The following is a 19783-nucleotide window of genomic DNA, read 5'->3' on the forward strand; positions in this document are numbered from 1 at the left end:
GCTTCTTTGCCTTCATAGAGGGTCAGTGGCCTCCTGTTCAATGATTTCTCTTAATCTGTGGTTTTCCACTTTGGTTGCCCATTAGAATCACCTGGGAGTGATTTTTTTTTTTAAGCACATGTACCAGGCCCCACTCCAGGAGTTTATAAAAGCTTCCCAGGTGACTGCATTGAACAACAAGGATTTAGAACCACTGCTATAAATCCCTACCAACTGTTCTGGATGACTTTTGTTAAGATCTCTGTAGATGGTTCTCAGTCTACTCTCCTTGTTCAAGACATTAGCAGCTATTTGAGCCAGATGAGTGTTTCTTTTTGATGTACTCAGAAAGATCAAACTTTTGGGAGACAAAATGAGCATAAGCCTCCATATTTGAGTCCAGAAAGCAATACTCATGGGCTAATTCTTTTTTAATGTTTATTTTGTTTATTATATATTATTTTAATGTGAAAAGCATATAACCGCAATATACAATTTTTAGAAGAAAGCAAAAAAAATTATCTACATCGCTCAAACTCAACCACTGTTAAAATTGTACTATATTACCTTTTGGTTTTTCATATGCATTTAAAAATTTTATTTTTCCATTACAGTTGACATTCAATATTATTTTATTTAGTTTCAAGTGAACAATGTAGTGGTTACACAATTATATAATTTACAAAGTGATCCTCCCCTAATTCTAGTATCCACCTGGCACCATACATAGTTATTACAAAATTATTGACTATATTCCTTATGCTGTACTTTATATCCCCATGACTATTTTGTAACTATTAATTTGTACCTCTCAATTCCTTCACTTTTTTTCACCCAATCCCCAACCCCCCTGCCATCTGGCAGCTCTCAGTTTGTTCTCTGTATCTATGAGTCTATTTCTGTTTTGTTTTTGTTCTTTAGATTCCACATATAAGTGAAATCATGTGGTATTTGTCTTTCTCTGATTGACTATTTTCACTTAGCATAATACAATCTAGGTCCATCCATGCTGTCACGGAAGGTAAGATTTTGTTCTTTTTTTATGGCCAAGTAATATCCCATTGTATATATCGGTGACTTTCAACTGGTGTGCTGGAAGAATTTTTAAGACATATAGTACTTGGCTATTTAGCCAGGGGCACTGAACTCTCTTAGATTGTCAAATTTAAAAAGTGACAACAGCTAACACAATAGCTGTCCATTGTGAATGAATCAAAATTATACGTATTTTTTGTCAGATTGGCAAAAAATATATTTTTTGGTGTGCTGCAGAATTACAATTAGTTTGTGTGTGCCATGAGGTGAAAAGGGTTGAAAACCGCTGGTATATATGTACCCATCTTCTTTATCCACTCATCTATTATACAAATGGGGTTATATCAAACTGAAAAGTTGATATAACTTTTTGATATAACTTTGTTGGTGATGGCACCAACAAAGGAAGCCATCAACAAAACAAAAAGACAATCTACTGAGTGGGAGAAGATATTCGCCAATGATGCATCTGATAAGGAGTTAATATTAAAAATTTATGGACTAGTTCTAAGCAATTTTAAAATTCTAGCTTGCAGCAATGATGAGGATATTTTGTAATTTATTGGATTGTAGTCTGATTACTTAATTAATGACAGATTACAAGGCCTATATTGTATTCCCAAAAGATTTCAGCAATTCAGTCTCCTCTTCCCTCCCTAGTCTTGTCCTGACTGTGCTCCATATCCTACCTGCCACCACACAGGGCAAGCAACCTGTTCTGTGAAGAAGTCCTGAACATTTCTACCCCTTCTACTGGCTCCCATAGCTCCTCCTACGTGCAATGCCTTTCTATTCATCTCCATCACTTGAAATATTACTCATCCTTAAAGACCCAACTCGAATACTACCCACAAAGGTCTTTCTCCTGCCAATACCCAAATTGGCATCTTTTGCCAATGTGTTTTTACACTACTTTATAGTCCTATTTTAGCCTTTTCCAAATTCTTACATAATCTTTCCCAATAGTTAGTTCAAAAAATTGTACAGATCGAGCAAAACCTGTAACATCCTCCTTTTAACCCCCTCATTTGGGCAGCATTGAGATTTATGTTAAGATTATAGTCTCTGTGTCTTTCTCCCATCTGAGTACAGTGACTTCAATAATTAAAGCCCAGTTTCTTTCCTAGAATAACTATCTGTGGAATTTAAAAAATGGCTTCAGTATTCTCTAGCACAGTCTAAGGTTCACGGTGGCTTATTTAATGGATATCTGGGGGTGTCCAATCCACTTGTTCAAAATAGCTCACAAGTGACTGCTAAGTCTTGCTAAGAAGATTAACATCTAAGCCAGTGGTTCTTAGCCAGTCCACTCCTGAGAGGGCTTTGAGCATATGTGGCAATCACAAAGACTCAGAAATGTTAGATGCTTTGCAGTGTGTAGGAAAGCCCTTAGAAAGAGTTGTGACATTCAAAATACCATTTATTCCCCACCCCCACCCCTACTGTGGCAAATTCTAACCAATTCACATTACAAAATACTTAAAAGAACAACAACAATAACAATTTGGTTTGGAGAAGAGGGAAGCTCCTAAAATTCACTCTGAAATCACATGCAGTATATCCTAGACGCATAATCCGATAGGCAAACCTGACTAAGTTAGATGATACCTGGCTGGTAAAACAGAATTTTCACATTATGTATGTGAGAATGTAACATGATGTAAACTTTTTGAGGACTACCATACTTACAAATATTTAAAATGTACATTCCTTTTGACCTAGCAATTTCACTGTAGAAATTTCTTCTGTGGATATGTTTATACAAAGACTCAAAGTTGCATGAGCAGGAATGTTCATTCCAACATTGGCTGGCATCACAGAAAGTGAAAACAACCTATACGTCCAGCAGTAGAAGTATGGTTAAATAAGCAGTGGGTACATTCATATCACAGTATGTGACCTCATGGAACAAGTGCAAGACATATTAGGTAGAAAAACGTGAAACATGGTATGCATGATATGATCCATTTTTCTTTAGAGTATATAAATTCCACGTGTATACACACAGGTAATTGTTACTTGGTTCTGGTATGAACAAATTTCAGTTACCATGGGTTAAATAACACCAGTCGTACCTCAACATGGTTCCACTATGAGTTACTACAGAATAGTAATTGTGAGTCATTGGATAAAGTACAAACTTCACTGCTGCCCCTTCGGTCCACAGATCACTATGTAAGTAATAGATGCACACCATGATCACTGACTACTCACGGAGACTTCTTTCTTCACTGTCGGTGATCAGTCACTGCACATTTGTTATTCAGTTCACAGACGGACAGCAAAGCAACTAGTACTTTGCCTCTTAGTGTCCCAGTGATAGATTTACATAAAATTTTGCGAAAATGAGTGGTCCAAAGAGGGAATTAGGTGCGGCAAAGAAAAGAGGAGTGGCAACACTGGAAGATAGATTTGAATGGCACTAAATGGGGAAAGAAGAAATAGCTGACCACAGGAATGTTGGTGCTGCTGCCATGTAGGAGAATAGACATCAGGAGGAGGCACTGAGTGAAGGCTGCTCACCAACATCAGCAACTGGTTGTGAGAAAAAAGGTGGTGTCTTAGAGGAAGTGACACCAGAAAAATAATTCACGTAAAATAACTCTTCAAATTATTTCATGATATTGAAAGCATCAGGGACAAAATGTTGTCTACCAATCCAAATTGAGAAAGATGCCAATTTGACAAAGCATAGAAAAGATACTGTCCTAACATCATGTTATATGACAAAAAGGAGAGCATTGTTACTACATTTTTACAAAGAAACATAATATTAATACTTCAATTCTCAATGTTTCTAAATAAACAGTAGTTTTACTATTTTTGTTTTCCCCTACCTTAATAAACCTCCATAAGAGAGTTTTTAATATTTCAACAAAAAAATGTCAAACAGTTGTAATTTTTCTCATTTTTAAGATCACTTCGTGCGCTGGCCTGGAGGCACAGTTGTTTGGAGCATGCTCCGGAACACCCAAAGGCTGCAATTGGATCCCCTGATGGGCCCGAACCTGAGGCAACCAATCTGTGTTTCTCTCTGTTTCCCCCTCTCTTCCCCTTCCTTTCTCTCTAAAATTAAAAATAGATGGCGCCCTGCCCCTGATGCCCTGGCCCCTGACGCCCTGCCCCCTCCCCATGCACAGCCCTTCAGTAGGCAGCTTGGCACTGACCTAGGGCCAGGGGTGTGCATGACTGCCCTCTCCCGTGCGAAGGGTGCGCCTCCCTCAGCCGCAGAGAATGGTGCAGAACCCGGGCCCCAGTGCCTTGGGTCCACTGCTCGCCCTTTCAGGTCCCCGTCACCACCACCTGCTCTGTGGTGAAGAGGCGACCCGTGACCCAAGATGAGTGCCAACAAGGACCAGGAGATGGAACTGGAAGCATTATGGCATTCTAAATATGAAGGAGATGAAGGTTTCCGGGAATTAAGTGGTTTCATTTCAATATAGGATAGGTGAAAGTGGTGATCCCAAAGCCTTCTTCAAAAAGATTTCCTAGGCAGAAACGTATTTCCAGACAACTCCAATTATATCTATGAATGCTTTTTAAAACAACACTATACCCTCAGCGGTAAAGCAGAGCATATTAGCGAAGTTACAGCGAGCAGTGGAAGTCAGTCCCAGCACTGCTATGAGCTCCACGTTGTTCAAATACACCAAGGCCATAATGAGCAGTTCATGGAGAAGCAGCATCCGGTTACTTCTACGATATCCATAAACAATATCATCTTAATTGAAACGCCTAATATAGCCTCATCAAGGAAGAAAAAAAGAAAAAGAAAACAACTTTCAAAAGCCCAGAAATGTAAGCTGGCAGATAAAACAGATCACAAAGGAAAACCTCCTTGAGGATGGAACTGGGTTGATGTAGTTAAGCTTTTAAGCAAAACTGACTCTAAAGATGATGAATAGCGCTTCGAATTGAAAGGAGGGAAGAAAGAGCATTCTTCAAAAAGTAAGTTGGGTTCAAAATCTTTTGTTACCCTTTTCTGGTATTGAGGTGGCTTTTTATAAAACAGTATTTTTGTATGTTTCTTACGTAAAAATGTTTTAAGCTGAAAGTTAATGAAGAGATTTGGTTGTATTACAACTTGCATACTTGCCTTAACACAAGGTGAAAGTGTTTAGTATAGTTTGGAAGCCTTTTGAGCTTTGTCAATGGACAAATGCAGAGGATAATAAGTAATCAGTGTTACTTTATATGCTCTTATTCTAGTGGATGTGATCACTTTCTTTAAGATGTAGCCTTTTGAAAATCTCTTACCCCAGGGGAACAGAATATGAATGAACAATTATTCTATTTTCAAGCGTGAATGGCTTCTCTTAAATAAGTGAATATTTGTTTATGCTTTTGGTTTGGGTCACAATGTTTGATCAGGAAGCCCACACTTCCCATGGCGCATGGTCTAGGAGAATAGAAAAACAAATCTGTTAGGGACACTAGAACACATCTGAACAGAAGTGCCGGTTCCTACTGAAAACATTTCTCTTCACTGCATATACCAAGATGGTAGTAAAAGATGCCTGAATATTTATTTTTTTTGTGTTGTTGGAGACAATGGTTTTAATAAATTTCTATTTATCTGCAAAAAATAAAATTAATAAAAATATATAATCAGGTGAGGATTTTTTAAAAAGTGAAAAAATCACTTTGCATAGTCTCAGTTTCCACAATTATTTTTATGGTCCAGAACTACTGTGCAAAGCAGGGAAAACCTGCACATATAAAATACAAGTATGTGTGTGTGTGTGTGTGTGTGTGTGTATAGTTTTTAAAGTGAAAGTATATACAAGGAATTGTTAACAGTGGTTACTTCTGAGGAGTGGGGCTGAGATAGAATGGTAGCCAAGGGACATCTTATTTTCATTTTATACCCTTCTGAGCTGTTTGACTATTTTTCCCTTTGGAGGTATTATTTATTAATGTAAGCTCTAATTAATAAATATTTATATAAAGACAAAGATAAGTTTATAAAACATTTGATTTGTGATTTTTATTTTTTCCCCCCTGCTGGGGAGATAACTCAAAACTTTCACTGAGAATTTCAGAATTCATGACACCAAAAAGGTTAAAGTCCATTGCTATACAGTCACATTTATCCTATTCTCAAGCAGAAAGATTGCAAAATGTGCAGTTTCCAGATACGAATGATCTTGAGTTAACTGATTTTCATTGACCCGTGGGAGAATTGGCCCGGGAATGTCCAGTTGACAGCAGATGTTCATGTGATTTGCAAACAGATGTCCTAAACAAAATGCTTCCGCAGTGTCTGGTGGCTGAGCATGCATCTGTTTAGTTGGCTACGTGGCAGAAGCAAAGTGTGATCTTATGCATAACTGAAAGCTACTGTCACTAAATAAATGCCAAATACAGGCAAAGGAGCATTTGAGAAATAATGCTGAGATTATTGATGGGTTTAATTCACCCAGACCTAGACACCATGGACCGGAAGGAACCCACCAGGAGTAGGCTAAGGATTTAACCACCGATGCAGGATGGGTTAAGATTTAGTGAGAGAAAGTCCATGGAGTGCAAAGATCCTGACAAATGCTTAAATCCACATAAACAGTAAGTTTCTATTTTCCATCACACTCCCTGAGTCCTCCTGGAGAGATGAGCAGTTCCACCAGAAAAGGTAAGCTTATTCTAACTAGAAAAGGCTAGTGCAAATCTAGGGGGATAAATGACCAGGTAATCCTGAAGCATGCAGAATGTAATCTATCACTCAGCATTTTACATGCACATCTTATTTAACAATTGAAACCATTCTATGATTGTTTTTTATCATGCCAATACTATTAATTAGACATTCATAACCAACCAAGCCCAGAAGATTCACCAGCTGCCACACACACAAAGAGAACAAATTACAGAGCTTCAGACCTGAACTCTAAATTCTAGTTTGGCAAAAAGGGACAATGAGCTGTATGGAGCTTTAAGGCTTGAAAATGCTTTGGGACTTCCTCTAGTCAGAATGGCAGCACAGGTGAATACGTCTCATCTCCCCGCACAACACACCAAACCACAACCAAACCAGCAGCAACCACAAATCTTTGAACCAGTAGAAACAGAGCACAGAGAAGTCTGACAACCATGGAACTAAAGAACCACTTCCATCCAGACTGAGAGAAGGGAGGGATATTGCAGAAACAGGTCTTGGTTCTTACAATGTGTGGTGGATGTACTCCAGGAGGGGTATCTGTGGCGAGAACTCCAGCCCACACCAAGCCTCAGCCCAGGGTTCCAGTACAGGAAGATAGGTTCCCTACACTCTGGCTGAAATAACAGGGATTGGTCATGGAAGAAACTCTCTGGAATCCTGGCCAAGTTCCTCCCTAAAGAACCATACACACAAACACAGCTTCAAATTTACTTTCTGAGTTTTTAGCACCAGAGTAGCAGCTGGAAAGGCACCAGATGTATACAGGAAGGAACTGATGTATCTGGCATCAAGACAAGAGCTGGGGGACAGCTTTCTCCCAGACAGAAAGGCTGGCAGACAGCAGGCAGGTGCTATGATTGATACTCAGTCAACCTAGCTAACACTGTTTGGTTCTAATTCTGAGACCTCTGAGGTTTGTCTCATTCTTAATTCTATAGCTGTTAATAGTAGTTTTTTATATGAATGTTTATTCGTGGCTCATGCTTCATAAACTTCCCAAATCCTTTCAACCCCAACAGCTAACCCAGCAGAGCCCCAAGCCTCCTATCTCCCTTATGGTCTCAGGCATGGAATTCACGCGCTGCCTAGGTTCATAGCTTGGCTTTGCCTGGGAAATATCTGGGCTCAGCACAGTAGCAGCCATCTCAGATTGTTTGGGCTCAAAGCAGGGTGGCCCTGGGCAAACAGGTGGGGCTGACCTGACTTAGACCAGGAAATCCCAGGCCACACAGTGGGTACTCCAGTGGGACAGCTACAAAACTGGCGTCAGAGCAGCAATTCACTTGCCCCTAGAGAAGTGATCCTCCATGAGGGCAGAGGCTAAAAGGTCAGTGGTCAGCAGCTTATCTCTTGCAACTGACTGCTTGCAACTCTCTCCCATTGATCTACAATAGCAACCACAAGTCTCCACTACAGGAGTGTGGGGTATACCAGTCCATGTGAAGGGTGACACATCAAGCACTCCAGCCTGGGGTGACAGGGAGGCTGTGCCACTGGCCCATGCTATGACACCATTAATACTAGACTACGATTCAAGACAGGAGTTGTAATAAATTCTTGGTTTGTTACAGAACAGACTAGACAGAGGGGTGAATAATTACTGTTACTGAAAGGACTCCCCTTTTCCTCGCCCCCAATCTCAGTACCAGGCCCGCCTTGTTTGCCACTCAGAGGAAAGACATCTTCGTACTGCCAGAGATTGGAATTATTTATTTAAAAGTTATACTGACCTGAGTAATGGACTCTCAATGCCTCATTAAAATACTAGCCTTCCTTTAGAATACCCACAAAATGCATACAGTCCTTCTTCCTTTGCCTTGTCCAGGGCAATTCTTATTCCCAGAAAATGTAGTAGAAGTCCGTGATTCAGGCTCTCGGCACTACCACATTTGTGTTGCCACTATGATTCTGTTGACCCAAAGCATATGTGGCACTCATGGCCCACCGTGCCAAAGAGTCCTTTCACCCTTTCGCCTGAGGCAAAGTCTCTCTGCCGCAGCCACATGGCAAAAGGGAGCAACCCTGCAAAGTCACATGGTCCCAACTCTGCAACAAGCCATGGTGATCTCCTCTCACAGCCATGTGGTCCCAACTCCAAAGCCTCCTGTCCTGACTCCACAGGCTGGGCATGCTCAGCTTAAATCCCCACACCACCTTCTCTTGCAGCCCCACTTGACTCTCCTACAATCAGTTACACCTGCCAGCATTCCTGTATTTTTTCATTTCTACTGGCCACAGGTGTCGGGCAGGCAGGGCCCCGTGATGGAGCCAGTCATCTCCAAGCTCACGTGTGCCAAATCAGGGACAGTTGCTTCCAAGGCATCTTGCCAGTCACCCCATCCTGGCTCAAATAAAGTATGCATTACAGCTATTTAACATATCTATGGTTCAAACAAAGGCAGATATGTTAAAATGACCATACAGAGGTTAGCTGCAAAGCCGTTGCCATGCAGCCTCAATGGCCTTGCCCAGGTGTCCTAATCCCCAGCTCAGACTCATGGGGGTAAGGACACCATATATATTTTTCACACTCTCCTGAATACCCTGAGTTCCCAATACAAACCTTCTATTTGGGGGCCCCTTGGCTGCTGCAATCTCGTTACAACTACCTAATACATAGAAACAAAAGGGGGGGTGGGGAGGAAGGGCAGCTGCCAAAATGAGGAGACAAAGAAACATGGCCCAAATGAAAGAACAGATCAAAGTTCCAGAAAAAGAGCTAAATGAAATGGACATAAGAATCTATCAGGTACAGAGTTCAACACACTGCTTATAAGAATGCTCAAGGAACTTAGGACATCAGCAACATAAAAAATACCCATTCACAAACAAAGGATACACTAATTGAAATAAAGAACAATTTACAGGGAAACAACAGTAAAGTGAATACAGCAAAGAATCAGATAAAAGATTTGGAACATAAGAAAGCAAAAAAATAACCAACCAGAACAACGAGAAGAAAAGAGAATCCAAAAAAATGAGGATAGTATAAGCAGCCTCTGGGACAACTTCAAGAGGTCCAACATTCGCATCATAGGCATGCTAGAAGAAGAAGAGAAAGAGCAAGAAATTGGAACTCTATTTGAAAAAAATAATGAAAGAAAACTTCCCTAGTTTGGTGAAGGAAATAGACATGTAAGTTCAGGAAGCAGAGAGTCCCAAACAAGATGGATGCAAACAAACTAAACAAACAAGAACAGAGACAGAATCATGGATATAGAGAGAATTTCGATGGTTGCCAGATAGGAGGGAGTTGTGGGGGAATGAGTAAAGAGGTGAGCAGATTAAGAAGTACAAATTGGTAGTGATATAATAGCCCTGGGTATGTAGAGTACAGTATAGGAAATGGCATAGTCAAAGAATTTATACACATGACCCATGGACATGAACAGTGGTGTGGGATTGCCTAAGGGAGTGGGGGTGCTGGGTGGAGGGGGACAAAAGGGAGAAAATTCAGGACAACTGTAATAGCATAATCAATAAAATATAAATAAACAATTTTTTTAAAGGAAAATACCTTTGCGATATACAGTGGTCTCCCTTTATTCATGGGACATATGTTTCAAGACCCTTAAGGTGATGCCTAAAACTGCAGATAGTACTGAACCCTAGTACTAAACTGTTTTTTCCCTGTACACACATATGTATAATAACGTTTAATTTATAAATTAGGCCCAGTAAGAGATTAAGAACTATAACTAATAGAGCATTTATAACAATATAGTGTAATAAAAGTCATGTGAATGTGATCATTCTCTCTCAGAATATATTATTGTACTATACTGACCTTTTTGCTTAAAGGAAGTACTTTATGACTTCTCTTTGGCATATCCTAATTACCAGCATCACTACCCCTGTGATTTGGCATCATTATTAAGTAAATAAGAGTTACTTGAGCATAAGCGCTGAGATATCCCAACAGTCAATTTTATTTATTTATTTTGGACCAAGATTGACCAGAATAACTGAAACCATGGAAAGCAAAATTGTGAGTAAGGGGTGACTACTGTACATGTATTCTGCATCTTCCTTTTACCAGAAAGCTTGCTAACCCCAGATTATCTCATCTAAAATCTGCTCAGCCCTGCTCTACTGTTCTGAGCTTTGCTGATCTGTTCCTTGCCATTGTGGGCATTCAAACCTTTTGAACCCTGTTTCTATCCTGTAGTATTTCTCTCATATGGCCTCTGTGGCTGGAGATCATCTTCCTTCAGCCAACTTTACATTCCAGCCAGCTTGGAGGAAATGTACTCGAGCCTTGGTATTTCCCCTTAAAGGACAACATGGTTCTGGTGTTCATTGACTTGGTAAAGGATTCTGTGTTTGCAAATAAGAAACATCTGACCACAAGTGTATAGATGAAAACGATGTCAAGTTGGTAAGTATGGAATTATATAATCTGGCAGAATTGAGCCCTATTTGGATAGTCAGAACTTCATTTGGCAAAACACAAGTTTCAGTTGGATTAAATCTTATAGGGTCTCAATTAATATTTAGAAAAGTGAAATTGTGTTCTTTGGGGGTATATTAAGTAGTGGTTAAAATGGGTAGTGGTTAAAATGGGCAGTGGAAAATACTCCCTACCTGGTATCAGACTCAGGGAACTTGGAGTCTTTTCCTTCCCTTAAAGTCAGGATAGGTTTGGGTGGCAATGTTTAGGATGCTGTTGGGTTCCTTCCTAAATAATAGAGTCATATCTGGGTCTTCTATAGAACTTTGCTTGTCAGGCCACTGAAAGTGACAATCTGTCAACTGTCCACAAACAGGACATATTGTAAAAAATGGTTCTTCAGAGTTGGAAACTGGAACCTGCATAGTCTTTGAGATAACACATAGCTGAAAAATTATCTGAGTTAAAAATATCCAGGCTCAAAAGGCAAGTCCAAGTCTGATGGAAACTCCTTTGTTGATTAGAAAAGTGATTAAAAGCAAGACCATGAGATGGGAAGAAGCCAAAGAATCAAAGAGCAAGGATTGCACATTCTGTAGCCATGTTGTCACTAGTGGTGCGGTTCAGTGTGCCAGGAACCATGCTCATGTGTGCCCATGTGAGACCTCATTTAATCCTCTCAACAATCCTGATTTTAGATGGGGGTGTTAAACGTGTACCCACGGTCTCTGAGTTAGTGGGTATCAAATCCAGAGCTCAAACCAGGGTCTGACTTTAAACAGCACGCTTAATGTTATGATGCTTTGTCTTTAATAATGACCATAGATCATCATCTATCAGTTCAATGTGTCGTATTAGTTAGGGTAGTGCTAGCTGCTGGGAGAGATAAATCCTAACTCTTAGTGGCTTAACAAAGCAGAAGTTTATTTCTTATTCATGTTGAGTCTACTTGGCAGCAAGGCGCTGGCAAAGGAGGCTATGCTATGTCCTGCATGGTCATTCAGGGATCCAGGTGGACATAGGCTGTGCTGTCCTTGACACTGGCTTCCAAGGTCACTATGGGCACCAATATCCACAGGCAAATGGGAGATAATATGGTAAGTTTTTTGGAGTCAGGCATGGAAGTGCCACATCCATTTTCACCCATAATTTACTGGTCTAGTTAAGTCATATGGCTATACCTACCTATAAAGGAGTCTGGGAAATAGGAACTAATTGTGGGCTCAGGAGGAAAGGTGAAAGAAAAGGATTTGGTGAAGCGCCAGCCAGTGTCTACCATACTTGTGTTCTTCTTTAGTTGTCAGAATTTAAGTACAGCACAGAGAATATAGTCAATAATGTGTGAATGTGATAATTATATACATTGACAGGTGGTTACTAGACATTGTGGTGATCACTAAGGTATGTAAACGTCGAATTACTATGTTGTATACCTGAAACTAATACAATACTGTACATCAACTATACTTTAATTTTTAAAAAGAATTTATGTATAACAAATATTGTTACCTACTAAGTGCCAAATACCTTCCTAGGTTCTAGAATTTAAAGATGAATGACTGGATCCATGTCCCCAAGTTAGGGGAATAGACAGGGATACACACACATAAAGTGATATTGATGGCATTCTTATACACATAACTATTCTGGGCATTTTGCTGTTAGATTGCATTTATGTACATAGGGATACTCTGTAATTCAGAATTACTGATTTGGCTGTTTTTGAGTCCCTAGAATTGTATCTGCTGCAGGGTCTGAACTAAGATGCCAATCTAGGGTAGGTTTTTTCTTCCTTAAAACATTGGTTAAAGGAATCAGTCTGTAGGCTTTCTAACACAAAACACAAAAGCCACATTGTTCATCTCCCACAACTTCCTTTCACATGTCAAGCTCTGATTTGGAATTGGAGTGTTAAATGTGTACTCAAGGATAAACATTCCACCTTGCCAGGCCTGAAGGATTGCTTCTTGGAAAAGCTCTCCCTAACCTTTAGGACAGCCACTGTGTGGGTGGTATGATGAGCAAGATAGGCTCGGAAGGTCACTGAGGACAGGGATGCTGTTTACAGATTTAGGCAATTTTATTAGAGGAGTTGACAACCCTCTCTCTTGGTCCCTGTATGAAGATTTTGGTGCCATCTCTTAAAATGAGTATTTTCTTTGAGAGAGAGAGAGAGAGAAACATTCATTTGTTTTTCCACTTATTCATGCATTCATTGGTTGATTCTTGTATATGCCTGGACCTACGATTGAACCCACAACCTTGGCATATCAGTACAATGCTCTGACCAACTGTGCTACCTGGCCAAAGCTTAAAAATAAGTATTTTCTATGTTTAAAGCTCATTTGGTATTGGGCCAACTTATTTTATCTATGCCACTTAGGACCACAAGTAAGCCAAGATGTTAAATGGCATTTTTAACAGAAAACATTTTTAAAAATTATTAGCTTTTTATGAGAATGCACTTCAAAAGCTCATAGAGGAGAGTTGCTGATAAGCTCATTGACTATAGGTTATTTCTTTGGGAGCATGAGCTGTGTGTTTCTGTTCTATTCTCCTTACAATAGAACATACAGCATCATAAATAAAAAATAAAAGAGATTTTCAAAAAATGAGGTCAAGTAGAAAATCGAATGGAAAGAGGAGGTGAAGAGGAAAACTGATGTGTCACTAACTACTAAGTGGTTTTCAATTGGAATATACCAGATATACTCTTAGGGAACATTAGTTTTCTAAAAGCATTTAATAATTTTGCATATGCTCTTTGTGGTTATTTATAAAATAATATAAGAACATACAGATAACCACTCAGTACTGCTATGAGGTTTTTATCCTTAGGATTGTGTTTATGTTTACAGTGGGATGGTCATAGGGACTGATGAGAAAAACACAGAGACAGACCTAAAATCTGAATGATGTGCTTCTACCAAATGAAGCCCAAATGTCCTTATAATATATCATATGAATGAAAGTTTCACAGTAATTTAAACAGAGAAAAATCAGTGAGAGTTCAGTCATCACACCACGCACCGTAATAATAGGATGGGGCTCAAGAGAACACTGTGAGTGGTGATCAGTTTTGACATTATTGCTTTACCTGTCATGTTCAGTAATGCCATTAAAATGAATCGCACTAGTTTACTGTAACCGAACACAGGTCTGGCTGCCCACAGCATCAAAAGCCAATCTTCAAGAAGCAGGTGATGATGTAAAGAAAAATGATTTTATTCAGGTGCTGCCAACCTAGCAGATGGGGGACTCTCATCTTAAAGGCCATCTTAACATCTCAGTTTGGGCAGGAGATACTATAAGGAGGAGGAGGGACAAGGAGAATAAAGAGATCGGGGGAGTGGCTATGGATGTGCTGGCAGTGTCTGCAGTGGTCCTGATATGTATCTTTAATGTCAGCACCCTGGAACTGGCCAGTGCCAGCCAAATTCCTGCAGTTGGGCAATCTGCATCACCTGTAGTCATGGTCAAGGCCAGCTCTTGTACAAGTAGGAACTGGAACTGCCAGCGTTTGCAATGTGCTTACAAAGAAACTGTTCATATGTGAGTTCTTTCTATCAGTTTGTTAGTACATCTTAATCTAATTCCATTTCATGGTAAGTCAGAGTAGTATAAAGTTTTGATTCCCTCTTACATTACCATTTTGTTTGCATTAAATTTTGTATACTTGTTTTGGTTCTTAAAATTGTAAGAGGGCTATAAACAAGGAATTTGTAACTCTTTTTGGCTCATACACAATTTAAGAAAAAACTGAAGCATTCATGAGAATTATGCCCCAAATAATGACTACTGCTGTGCCACAAAAGTCTGCATTGACTTCCCTGGTGGCCAAAACTAAAAGAAAGGGAAACTTGATTAGCTAAAGATTCATGTTATCTCTAAAATAAAAAATGCCTCATTAACTTGGGAGAAGCAGCTTTGCAGCCAGTGGAACATGAGTGAAATTTCCCCAAGGAGAACCTAAAAAGTTAATACTCAGCAGTGGAAGGTTAATATTTATAGCAACATCCCAGATAACTGAAACAGCCAGTTTAACACCATTATTTCTCTAGCATCCTTCCATGCAAGACAAAGAATACATGCCAATTAAAATAACTTTGTGGTGGACAGTAATTCAAACAAAATTATAACTGGTTTATGTGAAATCCTTATGAATTTTTCAAATCGTAATTTCAACATATTCATAAATTCCTATATGAAATTGAAATCTTTTAAAAAAATATTTAGTTTTAGAGAAAGGGGAAGGGAGGGAGAAAGAGAGAAACATCAATGTGTGGTTGCCTCTCACATGGCCCCCACTGGGGACCAGGCCCACAACTCAGGCATGTGCCCTGACTGGGAATTGAACTGGCAACCCTTTGATCCACAGCCCATGCTCAATCCACTGAGCTACACCAGCCAGGGCTAAAATTGAAATCTTAATGTTTTATTTTTATAATTCACTTTTACATTTTAGCCCACAACTGTAACTAAGAAAATAAGGTTACCTTTTCTCCTTATCTCTGTGCTAAAGAGAAAAAGCAACCTCTTCTCTGTCATTCTAGCTTCCTCTTAATAACTGAAAAAAATAAATATTTAACTATGCAGAACTTAGTCCTTCAAATGGAAATACATGGAGTTTTCAGGAAATTATTCTTGCTTTTATGTGTACTGTAAAAAATACACTGAAAGTCATGGATTGTAGTGGCATTTGGGGATGGAGAAACTCCCCAGCAGTCATGCCTGAAATTAGAACCAGCCAAAAACAAGCATACTCTTGCACAGGCTTCCAGATTTGTTTTTCCCATGGCCAGTATTTTTTTCCTTTTCCTATCTTTGCATTTTATTACTGTTTCAATTTTTTCATATCTATAGTTTGTGGATTATTATTTCCTCCTCTCTTGTTTTAACTTATGTTTAGTAATTCCCCAACCAAATGACTATTTGCAGCTGGAAGTATAATTAATTCTGTTCAAATTACTAGAATCTTCAGTGTTTCTCCTAATGATCTTTGTTTATGACATCGTGCTGTGATAATAATTCTCGTTGTGTATGCCCCATAATGATCCCATTACACAAGTAAGCATGTTCACTGGTAATGAGTGACTGAGGAGACCTGCTGTAACCATGACAAGGGCAAATTGAGCCATAAGTATATTAGTAGATAAATTGATATTCATATTTTAGTTTGGAGATAATTTGTAAGAATACTTTTGATAACATACCCAATATATGGTACTAATATCTACACTCCTGTCTAAGCCAAAAATTGCAGACATTATCCTGATGATGTCTCTGTCACATATGCCATCAATCAAGCCCTACTGAACTTAAGCCCCTAAATAGCTCTGCCTTTTGCTTCGTACTGCTATTATCCTAGTTCAGGCCCACGTCATTTCTCATCCATATTATTTCAACTGCCTTCTAATTCTTCTCCATCATTTTCCTCATGCCCTCCCTTCAATCCAGCACTTCACAGAGGAGCCATCCTTCTCAAACACAAATGTGATCATGTCCCTCCTGTGCTTAAAAGCTTCAGTGGCACTCCTTGTCTTCAAACTCCTTATTTGGTTTTTAAGGTTCTTTATAACAGAAATCCCATTTGCTTCTGGGTCTTTTCTCATCCCGTTGCCCATCCTTCCTTCTCTCCACTCTACTCCAGCCTCCCCCATTCTGCTCTGGTCACACAGATTCTTTCTGTTCCTTGAACCTGCCACATGGTCTCTCACTTCTGACTTTCGCACTTTGTTTATTCTACTGAAATACTCTTCTCTCCATCTTTTCCTACAGGTTTCAACTAGAGTGTCTTGCCTCAAAGTAAACTCAACCTCATGCCCAACAATGAATTAGATGCCTTCCTATGGGTGCTCAGAGTATCCTACACTTAACGCCACTAGCACATACCACACCGTGTTGTCAATTTACTTGTCGGTGACCGCCTTCAAATGTGGGCTGCTTGAAGAAAGGGCAAAGTTCTCAAGAAAAAAAATTCTTTCTGGGATACACACACACATATATGTGTAATATATATAATACATATATATATATGATATATATCACATATATATATGTGTGATAGATTCTGAGGATGTGGGTAACTAATTACACATGGCATTGTGGTTATAAAAGAAAGGCAGCATTGTATAGGGGAGAGGGCAGACCAGGGCTTGATCCTACCCCTGCCTGCTAACCAGTTACAAGAACTTGGACAAGTTATTTAATCTTCCCAAGCCTTAGTTTCCTCATTTGTAAATAGGATAAGACTGTCTACTTTCGGTAATGCAAAGCCAGGATAAAAGCACTTTTTACAGCTGGTTCCTGGGGTCTCAGGGACTTTTTTTTTTTTTAAGATTTTATTTATTTAATTCTAGAGAGAGGAAAAGGGAGGGAGAAGGAGAGGGAGAGAAACAGCAATGTGTGGTTGCCTCTTGCACATCCCCAACTGGGGCCCCAACCCGCAACTCAGGCATGTGCCCTGACTGGGAATTGAACTGGTAACCTTTTGGTTGGCAGGCCAGTACTTGGTCCACTGAGCCACACCCACCAGGGCAACTTTATTTTTGTGTTATACAAAATATAACCCCAAAATAAAATGCTAAAGAAAAAAAAAGTTGTCTACTTTCAGGGTTGTTGTAAGAGTTTCATGAAATGATACATGTAAAAGAGTTTAGTGTAATGCCTGGAACATATTAGACTACTTATAATAGGTGGTTATTATTGAAATACCTGTGTTATCTGATTGCCACTGCCACCACCCATCAGCTTCCTTCAAAACATGAGATATATGGAAATGGGAACAGAAGACAAAGAAATCTAAGAGCTTGAACAACTATTTTAAAGTCCCAAGGGTGGTAGTGGGTATGGGGTGGGAAAAAGGGGTGGGTAGGGAGCCTCTTTCAGCTAGAGGGAGATCTATTGGCCTGTTCCTTAGATGCAACCGCTCTGTAGTCTGAGCTCAGGGTGCAAAAGGAAGGAGGCAGTGCTTTTCAGGACCCCAACACAATGCTCAGGACCCTAAGGCATCTTCAGTTTGGGTGGTAAGGATGTCAAGAGTGGTGACAGAGCACTTCAATGTACACACAAATCACCTAGAGATAGTGTTAAAATGCAGATTACAATTCAGTAGATTGAGGTAGAGTTTGAAGCACTGCATTTCTAACAAACTCTCGGGGAATGTTAATGCTACTGATCCAGGGAATACACTTTGAGCAGCAAGGATGTAGAAAATAACCACTTACGCATATGCTAGCTCTTACTGATGTAATGACATGGAAAAACTATTAGTCTCTTAACACCTGACATGAGAACTCCTTTGGGAAAGAATATTCTGTGTGCTTGGAAGAAATAATCTGATAAATTACTGTGGTTGGGGTGAGGAGTGACTCACCAAAGCACAAGTTGAAGTAATAATTGATGACCTGAAACTGCCTTTTCAGGAGGTGGGGTCCCATTGACTTCATGGTCTTTTGTCTGTGCCCCAGGATGAGTGGGGCATCTGGATTTGAGGGCAGAACATAATTGCTCTTCATAGGAGGTGAGGGGAGTCAGAGGAAGAGAGGCCAAATGGGGGAACTGGAGAAATAGGGATCCTCATTGGAGAAATGTCTAGTAGATAGATAGAAGTTGTTTGTTTGACAATATACTTATTTTTCTTGATCTCTTCCAAAGAATCCTTTGGACTGCTCACCAACACTTTTGTGCATGTGATTTCTTTCTTTCTTTGCAGGAGGAGAGGGCTTGAAAAGGTGAATGAGGGGACAGCTCACAGCAGTGTTAAACTAGCCTCAAAGGTTCTCTTCAGCAGCTGCTGGGTGGTAGGTAGGTAGGAGCGAGGGTGGGACACATCCCATCTTCTATTTTTGAGTAATATGACTCTATGCTACCAAAATCAGTAATTAAAGCAAAGAGCAATAATGGGTTGGCAAAAACACAGAGGCAACAATGACAAGGGAGACAAGAGAATAGAATGTTTAGGAAAAGTTAACAGTGCCTGGAGCATTTACCTAGAAAAGAGCAAAGTCATTTTCAGGCTTGCTTTATTTTATAACCCACAAAACCAGAACTCAAGGAACTGGCACTAGTTTTAAAACATAGAATTTTAATCTGGGGTCCAGGAAAGGGCCTGGCAAGGTGGTAGCTTTGAATCTCCTAAAATTATGTACAAAATTATATGTATATGTATGTGCATATGCATATCTTTCTAAGGAGAAGCTGTCAAACTTTCACTGAATTGCATATCAAATGGTCATATGAAAATGGTTCAGAATCACTGACTTTAAAATTAAAGTAAGAATGCAGAAAATAACCCATTATGCTAGCTTTTACTGATGTAATAACAAAACAAGAAATTGATCTTTGATAACCCTAAGAAAATAAGGAAAAAGTAGAAAAAAAGGAAAAAGTAGGAATCTTGTCAAGAAATTGAAATAAACAGTCCAGTGCGGCACTATTTTTATTTACTTAAAAAATAGTAAAATCCAGTCAGAATATGATGAATTTTTAATATTGTTTAGAAAAGTAAAAATGCCTTTCCTTGATATTATTCTCTATCTCCATAGTAAACAAAAACAATAATAAAACATGGCATCAAATTGTAAAGGCACAAGTTCAAGTCAGACCAGTAGTTCTATCCCCCAGGGAATATTTGGCACTATCTGGAGATATTTTTGGTTGTGACAAGGGCCAGGGTGCTACTGGCATCTAGTGGGTAGAGGTCTGGGAAACTCCTGACATCC

The 19783-nt window shown here is 39.5% G+C and overlaps 1 pseudogene; it reads left to right on the top strand.

The window, feature by feature from the left end:
- The first annotated feature begins 4352 nt into the window (after positions 1 to 4352).
- LOC123820170 lies at positions 4353 to 4919 on the top strand (annotated as a pseudogene).
- The last annotated feature ends 14864 nt before the right edge of the window (positions 4920 to 19783 follow it).

The sequence above is a fragment of the Phyllostomus hastatus genome, unplaced genomic scaffold, assembly GCF_019186645.2.
Source record: "Phyllostomus hastatus isolate PE091 unplaced genomic scaffold, TTU_PhHast_1.1 phas_contig_34, whole genome shotgun sequence".
Taxonomy (NCBI): Eukaryota; Metazoa; Chordata; class Mammalia; order Chiroptera; family Phyllostomidae; genus Phyllostomus; species Phyllostomus hastatus.